General features: G+C 42.2%; 1 long non-coding RNA gene across 1 annotated transcript in view; it reads left to right on the top strand.

The window, feature by feature from the left end:
* LOC142786636 (uncharacterized) overlaps window positions 1-16,047 on the top strand; it is a 39,476-nt gene that overhangs the window by 6,343 nt on the left and 17,086 nt on the right. Inside the window, exon 2 of the long non-coding RNA XR_012889100.1 lies at window positions 7,243-7,308. This is a non-coding gene — a long non-coding RNA (uncharacterized LOC142786636). The remainder of the gene's footprint in view (window positions 1-7,242; window positions 7,309-16,047) is intronic.

Consider the following 16,047-nt stretch of genomic DNA (forward strand, 5'->3'; position numbering starts at 1 on the left):
ACTTCTTCGAACACACATATTCTGTGTAAGGTTACATTTATTTTTATGCAGTACAAAATAAATTGAATTATGTAATGGCTCAAAAGAGAAATAACTGGAAACAAATTCAGCCATATCATTACCAAACTGACTCACCAATGATAAACGGATTCACATTTAAAAGATACATACATACATACATACATACATACATACATACATACATACATACATACATACATACATACATACATACATACATACATACATACATACATACATACATACATACATACATACATACATACATACATACATACATACATACATACATACATACATACATACATACATACATACATACATACATACATACATACATACATACATACATACATACATACATACATACATACATACATACATACATACATACATACATACATACATACATGCATACATACATACATACATACATATACGCACACACACATATACATATGTACACCCATACATACATACATACACACACTCAGGTGTAAATATTAAAATGAATGGCTATAAAACAACAATTCTAATAAACTCATTTTGAATATACTACAGAAAGTAACTTACGAGAGAAATCCACCGGCACTGTTATGTCTGAACACGGTGTTTCTCGAACCATCTCGCAAAAGCTTGATGCATAGTTTTCCGCTGATGCCCAGTGACAAGCACTCTTTATAAAAAGCACAAGAATAAAGCCCTTGACAATGTCATGCTAAAGAAAAGGGCTGTGCATCAATATTTTGTACATGTCTGCAATATCACTCTATTTACATAGCTTGGCTCATTCACAAGCCACTAACAAAGCATGTTAGGACACTTGGGCTGAAAGTTGGCACAGCACGAGTAAATTCTAGACAATACATGAATAAAACAAATATAAGCTACTAAGCTCCTTGGTGCAAACAGTGTTTATATTGACAGCTAAAGGTGCCATTTCGTTTCCCCAAAACACTTCTCAAAAGTAGAATCAACTTTATTTAGCTAAAAGTTTCTATTCTGGCGCGTCGTAGTGGCTCAACGGTGGAAGTGACTCTTTCGGCCAAGAAAACAAAGACCAATTATTTTTCCAGATCGTGAATTCACCCCATGCTAACAGTGAGGCAGCTGGTAGGAGTGCTTTTGGAGAGAGGAAACCACCACATTCCCACCAGTTGTGGCCTTGGGTAGCTACTTCACCTGGACAAAAATGATGAAAAACACTCCTCAAGAAGACTTCAAAGTTTGCACACCAACACAGTTCCATTACAGCTGTCTATTAGTCTGCTTGAAAAATATTGAGTTTACTGGTGGGCAAAGACTGTACACTATGTGAGGTGATGCTCCAGTGCACTGCATGTATGTCTTGCTGCTGGCCTCAACTGCGATGTTGCTCAGTACATATGTGTAAAATAACAACTAATACTGTGCCACTGCCAAGTAATTATGGGTCATTTGCATGAAACAGGGACCACAATAAAAGAACATAACATTTGCCTTCACAACGTTCAAAAACTGTAAATAAATTTCCACAGAGTTTTCACAGTTCATCTGAGGTTAGTAATATTGGTTGTAAACACATTCTTACTTCCACTAACAAACTATTTTAAGATGCCAGATTCAATACTAGAGTATACCAGCACTTTTGTAGGGCTAAACAATTGTACAGGCACCTAGAAAAACACAAGTGAATGCATGCTATAGCTACATATAAAAATAAATACTTCTATTTCTAGTCTGAGTAGAGCTGCATAGATGATAAGTCACTTGCATTACATTATGAACAAACCTATCAGAGCAAAGTATACATTTAAAAAGTTACACTTACACAGTAGATAAGTAGACTGTTGAAGGACGGACAGGCAGTGGGATAATACCCAAGCACTAAAATCTACTGTTAAGATATACTAGGAGTAGTGATGATCCTCTTCCTTCCAAATAAAATAATCCACATAGATTCACTTCCCAGAGCTTATACACTCATGGCATCATTGGTGTTATACAAATGAGTGTACACTGAAGGATTACATCGACTAAGTACATGATTACTGCATCCATGGCTTTACTTCTTGTACTACAAAGAATGCAAACACAGTTACCATTGGCGACCATGGATGCTGTGATTTCTTGCATGCAAATGTAGAGGCATGCAGGCACTTAACACACATGTTAAAAACTTCAGCTCAAAAATATTTGCCCACTAACACTACAGCAGCCTTTAAATTAGTGTCATAGTTTGGTATCTTTCATGCAAAATTTAAATAATTTCGAATGCAAGTAAAGGAACTGCTGAATAATGCACTGCTAAGAAGTTAAGCAGCAGCTGCTCCTGACATCACAATGTGCTCTTTCTGCTGTTGTAAACTTTGAGCAGGAGAACAGTCACTGGCAGTCCCTTTATACTTGTTGGTCTTCTGTGCTCTGTTCTTGATACACTGTACATGACCGTGGAGCACCGAACCCCTTGTTACTGCTGGAACTTAGAAAAATACAGATCATTGTTACAACCATGCTACATGCAAGAGTGTATAGTTGTCAATTATGTGCTCATATTTACAGATATTGTATTTTCAGAAGCCAATGACAAGCCTCAACACACACACACACACACACACAAACAGTGAAGGCTGAAAATATATTTAATATGATACAAGAGCAAAACCACAATGTTATAGATGAAGGCATGAAACTTCTGACAGGCATAAAAAGCCAATAGAGTTTCTTTTATTTCGACTTTACACTAGGTGCGAGAAGTAGACCACAAATAAGTTCACTAAGAAACACAAGTTAGACTCCATTACAACACAACAGCCAATGTTGATAACTTTAAGGCTATCTAACATAGCCAGCTCACCATACCGCATATAGGAGCAAATGGGCAGTCTAGAAGACACAAAGAACTTGTGGATTATGAGTGTACTTGTTTCTGACATCTATTATTCTAAATGAAGAAAACCTTTCAAAAATTCACTTCATCAGGGGAAATAATCATACACAACAAACACTACAGGTGCCGCCAACACTCACCATTATTGTTGATACCAGTGTCTTGCCGGATGGATATGCTGTGTCCTGCACAGAACACCAAAGGAGCGCTCCATGACTTGGATTGCATTTGTGCTAGCTGCATCGCTCTGCTGCTGAAATAGGCTAGCCACAGTCAGAGAAATGAGAAGCCATGGCTTTGAAACACACTGAACGTCACCTTTAGAGATCAACAATGCATACTTAGATCAGGTACAATTTGTAGAAAAATATATATCACTATGCAATCGTGGTGAACATGTTCGGCTGAAACACAAGCAACAGCACTGAGAGAGAAAAAGCTACATTAGGTAAAAGATGCAGTTACTGGCCTTATGTCATCTGAGGCTTCTTCAATAGGTCTTTCTCCTTGCAATTTGTGAACAGCCAGGCAATTTTCACCCACTTGCTATTTCCTTCCAGAGCACTTGATCCACAGAGGGAGTCACAAGCTGGAGAGCTCAATAAGGAAGTGAAGTATTTGTGCTCGTTTCAAAGCACAAGCTTTTAAGTCTCAGATTATTAGAGTTTCATTCATAAGCTGCAGGCTTTCAGCTTTCAACATTCTCAATTATCTTGCAATTTAGTTCTATAAATGTTGAATAAGAATTATGTGTAAGAATATTACAGGTATCCACTGAAAGCAACCATGCTTGGGTTTTCAATTTGTGCACAGTAAGTGGTGTTCACGTAATCGTTTGTATTAAAGAAAAACTATCCTTGCAGCCAGCCGTTAGGCAGTTTTGTGCCCTCGAAGCTCCCAAGCAGATTGCAGTCCTTCCAAATGAGGCTGCCATGCATGCTTCCATGCCACATCCGCTGAATGATAACAATCCGAGCAGTGACATAGGCTTGCACAGTTAGGGAGAACGTGTCCTTCCTATTTTTGTACAGGTGCTCCAAGTAATGATGAGGATTGATGTGCCAGAATGTGCAACCGATGCATCACAGGACCTTAACAAACCAATCTCTGCGATCTGTGAAGAGCCAAAAACGAGATATTTAAAAACAATCATTAAAAGCACTCACTTCTAATACTTAATTGAGAAAGCTATCACTTCGTTAAAGTGACCAAAGCCTGCTATAATCACTTTGAAATAAACTGAAGCCTCATGTAAAATTTACGTACCGCAATATATATGTCCTACTGAAGTATAGTACTACCACAGTGGTAATTGTCTATAGAACTAATTTTCCAAAATAACATAAATTTTAAGTGCAACCTGGCTCCTGAAAAATAAATTCACATTAACTTTCCAACTATCAAACGTGGTCAATCAACAGGCCCAACCTCATAATCAAGAGCTCACTTGTATCAAATCACAAAAAACTTTTTATGTATTTGCTCCATAATATATGTATGTATATAACAGTAGTAGTAAATTTTTCATGCTTCAACTTACCATAGAGAAACATTACATCTGATGGGCTTAAAAACTTGGACACGTTATAGAACTGCGTGAATTATAGTACCGGTGAAATTTAGTTCTGCAAGGTGAGCTCACCGATGGCAGCATTTAGTGGCCGTGGGTGTCATAAGGAACCAAGTACGGCGAACAGGCAAAGGGCATCTGCAGACTGGAAGCTGCCAATGACAGCAATGAAGGGCTGGCCAGGCGTGCACGTCCATTGATAAAGTGTAAGAACTGGCCATGACCGGCTGTTGTCAAGGCTCTAGTGCCGTGCAAAACGATGGCCAGACGAACTCGGAAACCTGTAGTTAGGCAATATTGGCCTACAACTTCATCCAAAGCAAGGCACCGGTAAAATCTTTGCTTTTTGGGGGGCTGGAGGGAAGCTTGACGTTCACGGGCTCTCGCTGCCACATAGAACTCCTAATTTGTTACCGAAGAACAGTCTAGGCGCGCTTCCAAAGTAACACGATCCACAACAGAATGTAGCATCTCGCAGTTTTGGTTGATCACATCACAGCACTAGGACTATGGTTATCACAAAAAGGAGAAGTGACGACTTAACAAACAAAAGCGCCTAGCTGCCCCACCACGACTTCGCAGGGCAAAACAGTTATCAACGCTGTCTTTCAAGTTTCAGTCACACGAGCACAGCTTGTTCACAAGTTTTGGAACGTCAACACAGCACCACTGTTCACAACGAACATCGTTTCACTCCCGAACAGTACATTGCTCTCAAGTAAATAGAAGCGTGTGGGCTAACTAGTGGCGAAGCAAGAACCGAGCGCGTAGTTCATACGTTTCCGTACGTACTTGGGGTCACTCAAGTAACGTGTCAAAACGCTGTCAATCCGAAATGTCGCACAGCACCAAACTGAGAGACTGGAAAGTGAAGCGAACGAACTGTTACCGGCACACAAACACACATTGCAGGCTTCTCGAGTGATAGTTGCCGTCTATACATCGACGCCGATCCCCGCTTGATAACCACACCGACGCACAGGCTTCGCTGCGCTTCGCCGTACACCATTGCACTTCCACAGCTTTCCGCACTGCTTACACGCACCGAAAGAGCTACTGTAATCACAACACATCCGGTCAAACGCTGAAGTAACTCGTGCGAGAAGCGTTTGCTGAAAGTCGCACCGACCGATATGCTGTTTACGACGCCATGTTGTTTTCGACAACTGCGCAGCACATAAGATGATAAGAGAGCTCTTAGAAAGTACTTGCACTATTTTCACGGCGTGAAAAAATTTTCTCTTATGTGCGAGGGGGGTGATATGACGAACAGGACAGGCGTGCCAGATGGAAGAAGTGTTTTGGCAACGTCACGGAGTGAGCTGATGTAGAGGGTATTGCTTCACAACCAATCACAAGCTGTGCCTGTCGGCCAAGCCGTCATCTGCTCGCGTTTGTCGTCTGCTTCGATCAGAGCATGCGACAGGGGATTCGCCTTCGCAACGCTATTATTCTCAGGTCAAGTGGTCGCTACGTCGCACAAAATACATGTCAGTGGCTCGCTCTACCTTTGAATGATGTTCGTGCGCCAAGTTAAATGGCTGGTAATTGACGCAGGGATGAATTCAGCCAAGGTTTCCTCTAGAATCGTGAGGGTTTGCATATTTTTGGTGTCATACAAAGTTACTAGGGTCATTTCATTCCGATTGCTTGCCATAGTATCACGGTCCATATCGGTGTCTGAACAGTGAAGGTGAAGATGCATGATTTGTTTGTAGTTCCATGCGTAATCATGCGCACCCCTAATACGCTTTGGTTTACAAAGTTCGCTTTGTTCCAGATCGTCCCAAAGTGTATCGACAGCTGTATTTCAGAGATCGCAACCATTGGACAGTTAGAGCCAATGAGAGTACACTAGAGCACAAACTTTAAGAACCACTCACTGAAAACTTCCTCTCATTTTTATTTCCAATAGCGTGCAAAGAATGTGCTCCCATTAACCTCTTTGGTGGTAATTTCCACCAATGAGGCAAGGATCTCGAGTCGCACTTTTAATTGGGTGAGATGGGGCGCAACACAACAACATAACAAATAAGGTTGATCCTATGCCATGTCGCGTTCGAATGCACCGACCATTCACGCATCACATTGGTTTTCATCCAACCACAAATCTTTACATGCGTATTTTATGCCATTGACGCCCAATAGAATTCTTCAATTACTGCGACTTCGAACTTATTGGACGATGGTGGTTGTCAACACCATCCACTGCGTACAAGGGAAACAACACGCGAAGCTCAAAGCGCCGAAAGAAATAAAAACGCACCAGCAGTAATCAGGCAGCCCTTGATGGGCGTGAATTAACTCAAAACCAGCCAGGGCACCAAAGTATACCGCTGCGGCAGCAGGTTCTAAGTAGCCACATTGTTCCTAAGAGTGGTCCGGACTACATTTGGGATTTTCTCTCAGCCATGCTGTTTTTACGCACAATTTCGCTTCGTGAATCCATTTACGAGCACTTTTCAGTGACGTAAGCAAATATAGCAACTGTATCACCATCGCTGACATGTTCCCGGGCAGTCACAGCGCGCTTTATTTGCAGCGGCCGATGTGACAACTATGGCCTCTTACGACGTTTTTTCGTTTCGTGAATCGACTTACGCAAGAAAATTTCTCTTGCGCGAAAATGTTTTCGTAAGTGAGTTTTGTGAATCCGGGCCCTGATGCTTATAGCTCGTTTTGCTTACATCTAGCCTTTTTTTATTGTACCACATCACAATGTTAGAGAACTTTTTGATGGAGCTGTTGACATGTTTTTCTTTCCTTTTATTTGTTTTACTAGCCATGCAAGGGAAGTATATATTTGTATGTTTCGTGCTAGTTGTTGATGCCACGCCATCAAATATACGTGAGTACGATATATGTTCTTTTTTTTACATCAAACGTTGTTAACAAATTTGTAATGTGACGATTATGCTGTTGCATGACTAAATATAGTCAAATCATTCAAGGCAATGAGAGAAAATACGCAGCGTTAAATCGTGCAGCCGGTAACTAGGCAAGCTCTATGACCGAGCTTTTCAGCCTGCATTAGCTTGTGGCTTTTATCCCACAATTGCACTGTGTATATGGCAACAACCTTAAATGAGTGACTTCGAAGCACCTCAAAGGGGATATATTTTGTTTTCATGGTGTGCACTATCAACGTTCTCCACGCTCCAGAATAAAAAAAACACGAAAATATTTTCCTTTCATTTTAAAGTTCGTCGCCCAGCATTGTCAAGCCAGCGACCCTCATCCTATCCCGCAATGGACATTATCACAAGTCAACATAGTTCACTAGGTTTGAGTTTTTTTTTTTTTTGCTTGAAGCCTAAATTTCTGATATCGCTGTCAATGTCTGTGGATTGCAATTCACTCGTTTTTTTTTTATGTGAACCATGAGTGACTGACAGCACACCGACTGTTGTTGCTATCATACAGCGAGCAGCATGTGACATCAGACCCCTCTTGTCACGTTATTGCGAAGCGAATCTCTCGATATCGAAACCGAAATTGTTGTTTTAATGTAGTGGTAATAAATATATTTTCAGTGACTTCTCAAGCACCACGGCACTATACGGTTCTGGGCACCCATGTTTCTATTAAAGTAACAGCCTCAAAATATTAAATGTGCGTGTCAGGATTTCTTTGTCACCACCTTCGAGAAAAAGTTTTACAAATTTAGTCAAAAAGGTATAACTTACTTTAAGGTTGTTGATTTTGGGTGAACGATAAGTTCAAGGTAACGAAATGAATAAAATGAAAAAAATAGATTTATAAAAATGAGAGTGTGTCACAATATGCATGTTGCGCCAAAGTCATAACTAAGAGCTTTTGGTGCAGCTCACACAGGACCTGGTAGCAACGTTGTGAGGACACCATCCTGTGCTTCTAACCCCATAATTAGCATATCTCTAAGCTTAGGTGCGTTGTCACAAAAAGACTGAAAAGTTGATATTTGGCAGGTTAGTTTTGCACGCAGTTGGCCATAATACAAATACTTTCTACTTGTGTTTAATAATTCTGCTTCAATACACAGTTTTTCCGATAAAAAAGCATAAACAATTATGTGAAAATAATGCTTAGAAGAAAACCTGTCCTTCTTCACGTACCTTAAGGATGCAAAAAAAGATCACGTTTTGAGAAAGATGGTTTTAAAGATTTGGCCCGCATGTTTATGTAACAAAAAATTCTTCAATATGCCTGAAATTTTGACATCTTTTTGAAGCGTCACAAGCTTTTTTGAGCAAGCCAAAAGACAAAAGCTTTTTTTTCTGAACTTGTTTCGTGTCCCCAGCTGACTATCATCCTCGTGCTTCACTGTGGGTGCACGCTTGGCATACCGAATCTCTAACTTTCGTTTACGCTTTTTTTTTTTTTGGCCTCTAGTTCGTCATGTTTCATTACGTACCATACCTTCCTCCTTTAAAAGCCAGAACTAAGTTCAAGAACTACAAACGGCAAACAAGACAACACTGACTACCGAATGAAAACGCACTCCAGTTAACCAATCGACTGCGGCATTCGAGTTGCGGAAGCTTTAAAATGAATTGAAAACGTCACGTTTCACGAACTTTAGAACGTACTTAAACTACTTAGCCTTACGTTTTATGCACACAATAATATTTCTGATGAGATGGTCAGTGTTGCGGAATAAAAATGTTCAGTTCCGGTTTTGGATCCATCCATTAAGTGTCATTCATAACTTTCGAACGGCGCAAGATGGCTACAGGATGCTTTTGCTAAGTACTTTCGAATAGACAGAGAGAATATAAAATGAAATTCCAAAACATTTTTAATGTGTTTTTGAAGGTGATGACCTACCTTAACAAAAAACGAGTAAGCAAACCATGTTGTGTCTGCTTGAAACAAAAGTAATCTGCGATTAATTCTCACATTTGAATTATAAATAACGAGTGAACTTGATTTTCTTCGTTCAAACAGCATGACACTTTCCTATGTTCGCTTTCAATCATACATCTTTAAACGGGAAGCAATCACAGAAAAATTTTTCTCAATAACTGGCTTATAATTTTCTGAACGTGGGTCTCCCTACTGTTACATTAACGTTGCAGAGGCTGCACTAAGCAATACTCGTCGTCTGTGCGAACCAGCAAAGCCGAAATCCTACCACAGCTGCTTCGCCTTAACTTACGAGGCCCTGCGGTTGTTTTGGTGCCACTGGCGCGTTCTACCACTGACAGGCACTCAAGCGCAAGCCTACACCAAATCAAAACTTACAAGCTTCCCGGATATAGTTTCCGCTGTGGTGTACGCGGCCCAACATATGTATAACCCGGGGCTACCGTGTAAAGAGTGCGACATGTCACGCCAAGCCTAGATTGGTACTGGCTTTTGTGAGTGCCGTGTTGCCATATGTTCTAAGTTAGAAACCCCGTAATCTCTATCTATAAGAAACGCGGTGAAGCTACAGGCAGCGCAAATCGCCCTGCTGCACAATTTTTAACAGCATAGCTCTTTAACCTCGCCGTAATGTATCTGTCAGAAACGAACATCCCCATCTATTTTCTAGTGGCAAATGCTCTCAACATCCTCTTCTCCTGAACATCATCTTCATCCTCTTCTGCTTAGCTCCCAGAGAACGTGTGTTCTCCGGCATGTCCTGAGATAACCCTTTTGATGTATAGAACGAGTATGGAGAGAGAGAGAAAGAAATGGGTACAACGAACGCAAAAAAGAGATATTCCTGGCGGGAAAAAAAAGCTAACCCCGGTACCCTCCCTCATTCTAAAGGCTTGTGTTACTCATTCGGCTATACAGGCAAGCTAGCACAGAAAAGCTTATTGTTCTGTAGCATAGCATGGCAAGGGGGAAGGAAAGGGGAGTGAGAGTGACAAGGAGAGAAAAAGGGAAGGTAGGCAGTGATGCGTAACATAGTAAGAGGAAGAAAGAAACAGAACGAACTGCAGGAGAAAGAACGAGAGAAAAAGAAAGAATGAAACAAACATAGCATTAAGTAGAGCGAAAGAAAGCAATGTAAAAAAATGGAAGTAAAAAAGAAAGCAAAGAACGATAGAAAGACCGAGAAATAGAAATATATAAAGAAACAGATACACAAGAAACAGCTAATTGAAAAAAAACAAAAAATAGACAAACTAAAGAAGCCAAAGCTTTTAAAACAGAAAAAGTAATGGTGATGCAAACGCCAATCAGCTCTTCTGTCCTTGTAGCATAGTGTATACAGTGCCAGTAACAATAATTTTTCCCGGTTTTGGTCACATGTGGTCTGGTTGTATTGTGATACGAATGAAATAGACATTCCAGCAATTAGTATAATACTTTATATAATGAAACTAGTAGCGGCTGCGTACGTCTCTCCGAAAGTCTCTTCTGTAACAATGGTAATAGTTAATAACTGACATATCAAGAGTAAACGTCATGGGTGCTCCTATTGTTATAATAGTGTGTGTGTGTGTGTGTGTGTGTGTGTGTGTGTGTGTGTGTGTGTGTGTGTGTGTGTGTGTGTGTGTGTGTGTGTGTGTGTGTGTGTGTGTGTGTGTGTGTGTGCGTGTGTGTGTGTGTGTGTGTGTGTGTGTGCGTGTGTGTGTGTGTGTGTGTGTGTGTGTGTGTGTGTGTGTGTGTGTGAGAGAGAGAGAGAGAGTCGGCCAGGAGGATCGATTCATGCGATTCGCCTTACAATAGTTTACATGGTATAGAAAGCCAGCAGCATTTCTTGTGCACAATAGTATTACCTCTCCAAGTTTAACCTAAAGGTAATTTACCAATCTACATTATTACCTCCTAATGCTGAAAGGTGATTCCAAACACTTCTAAAAAGTGCACTTATCGTAAAACTCTTGTGTAAGCCAGTACCACCAAACCTACCAGTGTGTTTCTAAACAGATCGACAAGATGGCGTATTCCTTTTTTGTAAAACTATTGTCAAATTAGTCTTTCCTTTGAATTTCCCAGAAAGCTGCATATCTCCTCCAATCTGCCTTCTTTGGTTTTGTCTCTGATGGCAGGAAAATGCATCAGCAAACATGGCGTCTCCAAAAAGTAACCATGAAAAGCGCATGATAGTAATAACGCACCTGTGAACATTAGGAACCTTTCCCCATACATTCCCCATAACGATTACGTTGTAGCTGATTTCACTTCACACGACGCCTTCAAAGAACGTCACACGGCCGGCCCTTCCTTCTTCCCACATGTGGCTTGCCGCTTTCACGCATAAAAAATAACAGCATATTCATGGACTGAATGGTGATGAGCGGGGCGAAGTGTCCGTCCATACGTTCGTACATCCATTCGTCTTTCCGACAATCGCTCAACCTGTCCATCCGTCTGTCTGTCTGTCTGTCTGTCTGTCTGTATGTATGTATGTATGTATGTATGTATGTATGTATGTATGTATGTATGTATGTATGTATGTATGTATGTATGTATGTATGTATGTATGTATGTATGTATGTATGCATGCATGCATGCATGTCTATCCTTCTAGCGAACACTCCAACTACCACTATCTCGCATCTTTTCATCACGGACGGACGGACGGACGGACCGACGGACGGACGGATGGATGGATGGATGGATGGATGGATGGATGGATGGATGGATGGATGGATGGATGGATGGATGGGTGGATGGATGGATGGATGGATGGATGGACGGCCGGACGGACAGACGGACGGACGGACGAAGCCGTAATACTTATCGAACAAAAAACTATATTTTTTTCCTTAAATAGTGAGGTAGAGGATTCGTACTTTGCAGTGAAGGGCTTAATTTTCACTCGTGCCTTGACTTCAGCCACCAATCAGATAACCTCCTTCTAGTTAGTTGTACCCGCTTAAGGTCTATTTCGCCCTCTCTGTTCCTGAACCCCAGTGCTTTGAAAAACTCTGCGCCATCATTCTGAACTTTAGGGTGAAGTCCTTTACGGACATTATAAAGTGTTCAGCACCTTCCTCTTCCTCTCCACATGCACTGCATACCGTGTCTACCCCTTTGTATTTGGCCCGATATGTCTTGGTTCGCAATATTCCCGTCCTGGCCTCAAACAGCAGAGAACTACTCCTACTGTTACCATAGATCTTTTCCTTGGCAATTTCCTGCTTAAAAGTTCGATAGATCTCTAGTGCGGACTTCTTAATCATGCCAATTCTCAACATGTTGGTCTCAGCTTCCTTCAGCTTCTTCTTAACCGATAATTCTTTTTGTTTTGGCCACCTGCTGTTTTCTAAGTATTTACCAGTCAACTTCCTGGTTCGCTTCCTTCATTTTGTATTGACATTCTTCATGTACAAGTAGCTGAAAACCTTCATAGCCCAACGCTCCTCCCCCATTTCCCTCAATCGCTTCTCAAATTTTATCTTGCTGCTAGCTTCCCTGCCCACAAATGATGTCCATCCCATATCACCTTGTACTCCCTGATTTGGTGTATTCCCATGAGCTCCTAAGGCAAGCCTACCTATTCCACGTTGCTTAATTTCTAATCTTGCTTGAACTTGTGATCTCATGCACAAGACCACATTGCCGAACGTCAGACCAGGAACCATGACCCCTTTCCATATGCTTCTCACAACATCATACCTATTGTAATTTCACAGTGCCCTGTTTTTCATCACCGTTACATTCCTGTTACCTTTAATCGTCACGTATATTTCGTGTTCTCTTAGGTACTCAGCCCCATTGCTTATCCATGCGCCCAGATATTTGTATTTATCTGTTATCTTTAGCGTGACCTCCTGTTTTCTAACCTCACTACCTTCATTGTCATTAAAATCATGACTGCTGATTTTTCCTTACTGAATCTGAAATCTAACCTATCTCCCTCATTACCGCAGATGTCCATCAATCTCTGCAAATCTTCCTTGTTGTCGGCCATTAGCACTATGTCATCTGCGTACATCAATGCTGGTAGTGCTTGTTCAATGAGTTTTCCTTGTTTGACGAAAGGGAGGTTGAAGCCCAGTCCACTTCCCTCTAATTTGGCCACTTATCCTTGTAGGTACATCATGAACAATAAGGGTGACATAGGACACCCCTGTCTAAGCCCCCGTTTTACCTCTGCAGGCTTGGATACCTGTTTTTGCCACTTTATAACTACCTTGTTACCTTTATAGATATCCTTTAAAAGATGGAAGTGATTCTCTTGTGGAACACATCTTGCGGTCTGTGCTGTTTGATCTGCGTTCCACAGCGCAACAGCGGAGTCTCCAGCCCCCTACATCGTGGTCATGGATGTACAATCCCCGGAGATCCCGCCCAGTACCAGTTCATCCATGGGCATTGCTTCAAGAAAGCGTGGTAATCCATCTAGTGAGAGCGAGGACACCAAGCTGTACTCTGCATCAGACTACGAGTCCTCGGAAGACGATTTCGAACCTGTGCTCTACCACAAGGCCAAACGAAGAATCATGAACGCATCATCGGCATCAAGTACAGCCACTGTGAGGACAGCGCCTCAGCGATGGCCTCACTCCATTCTGTTTGTGCCGCAGACTACTACTGCCAATCTACGCTTCCTCAATAGGCAAGCACTGTCCTTGTACCTTGAAAACATTGTGCCTAACGAGATTAAGGACATCAGGATAAACACGAGGAAGAATATTTTGGCAATCGACGTGAGGAACCCGAGTGCACTGAACATGCTACAGCATGTGTTAGAGCTGGGAAACATCAAAGTCCGATCCATCATACCAGCGAATGGTGACACCGTAACAGGAGTTATCTATGACATAGACACTGAAATCGCCAATGAAGATCTTCCTGTACTGATAAAACCAGTGAGTGAAAACAACGTCATTGTTCATGCTGGTCGCCTAGGCAACTCTCGTTGAGTGCGACTAACATTCAAGGGTGACTGTCTTCCCTCTTACGTGAAGGTGGGCCATCCGTCACCAGGTTCGCCCATTTATTCCGAAGCCTATGCAGTGTTTCAAGTGCCATAATATTGGCCACGTGCAGGGTGTTTGCATAAATTCCGCAGTGTGCCCCCGATGCGCTGAACACCACTCAGAAGACGACTGTAATGCAACTACGTTGAAATGCCCCAACTGCCAAGGAGCTCACAGTGCTTCCTCCAAGGACTGTCCTCAGATTAAGAAAGAGATTTATATTCTGAGGCAAATGGTGCGAGACAACTCGACTCACAGAGAAGCTGCGCAAAAAGTAAGGCGAAGGCGTCGTCATCGTCGAAGGTCCTCACGAAGGACAGTGCAAAATCTGACGAGAAAGTCAGAAACTCAAGCGAAATCGACAGGCGCGGCTCCTAGCACGGCAAACATCTGCGCTGAAAGAGAAGATGCTGGAAGATGTCTCTCTCCAAAGGAATGGCCACCCCTTCAGCCTAAACGATCTGTTGAGCCTCAACAAAAGCCGCCTACACGACCTGTCGAGCCTCAACAGAAGCCGCCTCAAGAACAAGCACAAAATGTTGCAACGGCCGGGAAGCCAGATCATCGCGTGATGGTGATGCTAAGATCATTAGTGGACACCATTCGCATGTTGTTAAGCGACATGAATACACCGTTAGCCAAAAGTGCCCTTCAAGTACTGGACGCGCTTAGTCCAGTGCTAGCAGCCTTAGAGTAGACCCTGGCTAACCCACCACTGTCTTTCCGGGATGAGGTTCGTAAAGCAGCAATACTGCAGTGGAATGCCAGGGGACTGAGATCGCGCATTGGTGACTTTCGTCGATTTGTGTACGTCAATATGTTTCCCGTAATCGTCATTTGTGAGCCGAACTTATCAAGTGCAATACGACTCTCGGGATACGAACCTTTTATGTCGTCTACTGTTACTGAAAGCAGCATGGTTCTGGTGTACATTCGCCGAGACCTCACTTACATCCTTCAACCTGTACCACCTCATGACGGAAACCAATACGTATGCTTAAGAGTGAAAAAGAGGAGGCTCAACATCACTCTGGTTGGCGCATACCTATCACCATCAAGCCGTTTCGATCAAAAAAGATTACGAGACATCATAGCGTTAACTCCTGGCCCGTGTGTTATCATTGGGGATTTTAACGCTCATCATACATTATGGGGAAGTCAGAATTCACAGAACATGAAGGGCAGAAGCTTGGTGTCTTTTGCCTCCGACAACCAACTTTGGTTACTGAATGATGGCAGTCCTACATTTTTACGTGGCTCCACATACAGTAGCTGTCTCGACTTGGCTTTTGTTTCGCAAAGCCTAGTGAAACATACTGAATGGTTCACGGATATAGAAACGCACGGGAGTGATCACATTCCAACATATGTCAAGATCAGAGGATTGTCGCCTCTTAAAGTGCGCGTCATCGTTAAAAGAGTGGACTGGAAAAAATTTCAGTCCCGTATGGAAGACCAATGCCAAGAACACATATCCGATTTACAAGAGGCCATCAAGAGCACTATAAAAGAGACTGTGTGTACGATCCCATGCCATGTAAGAATCATGGACATCGACATAGAGCTGGAGCGGCTTCGAGCCTTGCGACGACGAGCTGAAAGAAGGTACCGGCGCACGAAGGACATAGAAGATTTACGGACTGCTAGACGTATGCAGAAGAAGATCAAACGTCGATTGGACAAGCTATAATTCCAACGCTGGATTACTTTCTGTCAGTCACTCGAGCCTCGTAAGCCTT

Source organism: Rhipicephalus microplus, chromosome 2 (assembly GCF_043290135.1).
Source record: "Rhipicephalus microplus isolate Deutch F79 chromosome 2, USDA_Rmic, whole genome shotgun sequence".
NCBI lineage: Eukaryota > Metazoa > Arthropoda > Arachnida > Ixodida > Ixodidae > Rhipicephalus > Rhipicephalus microplus.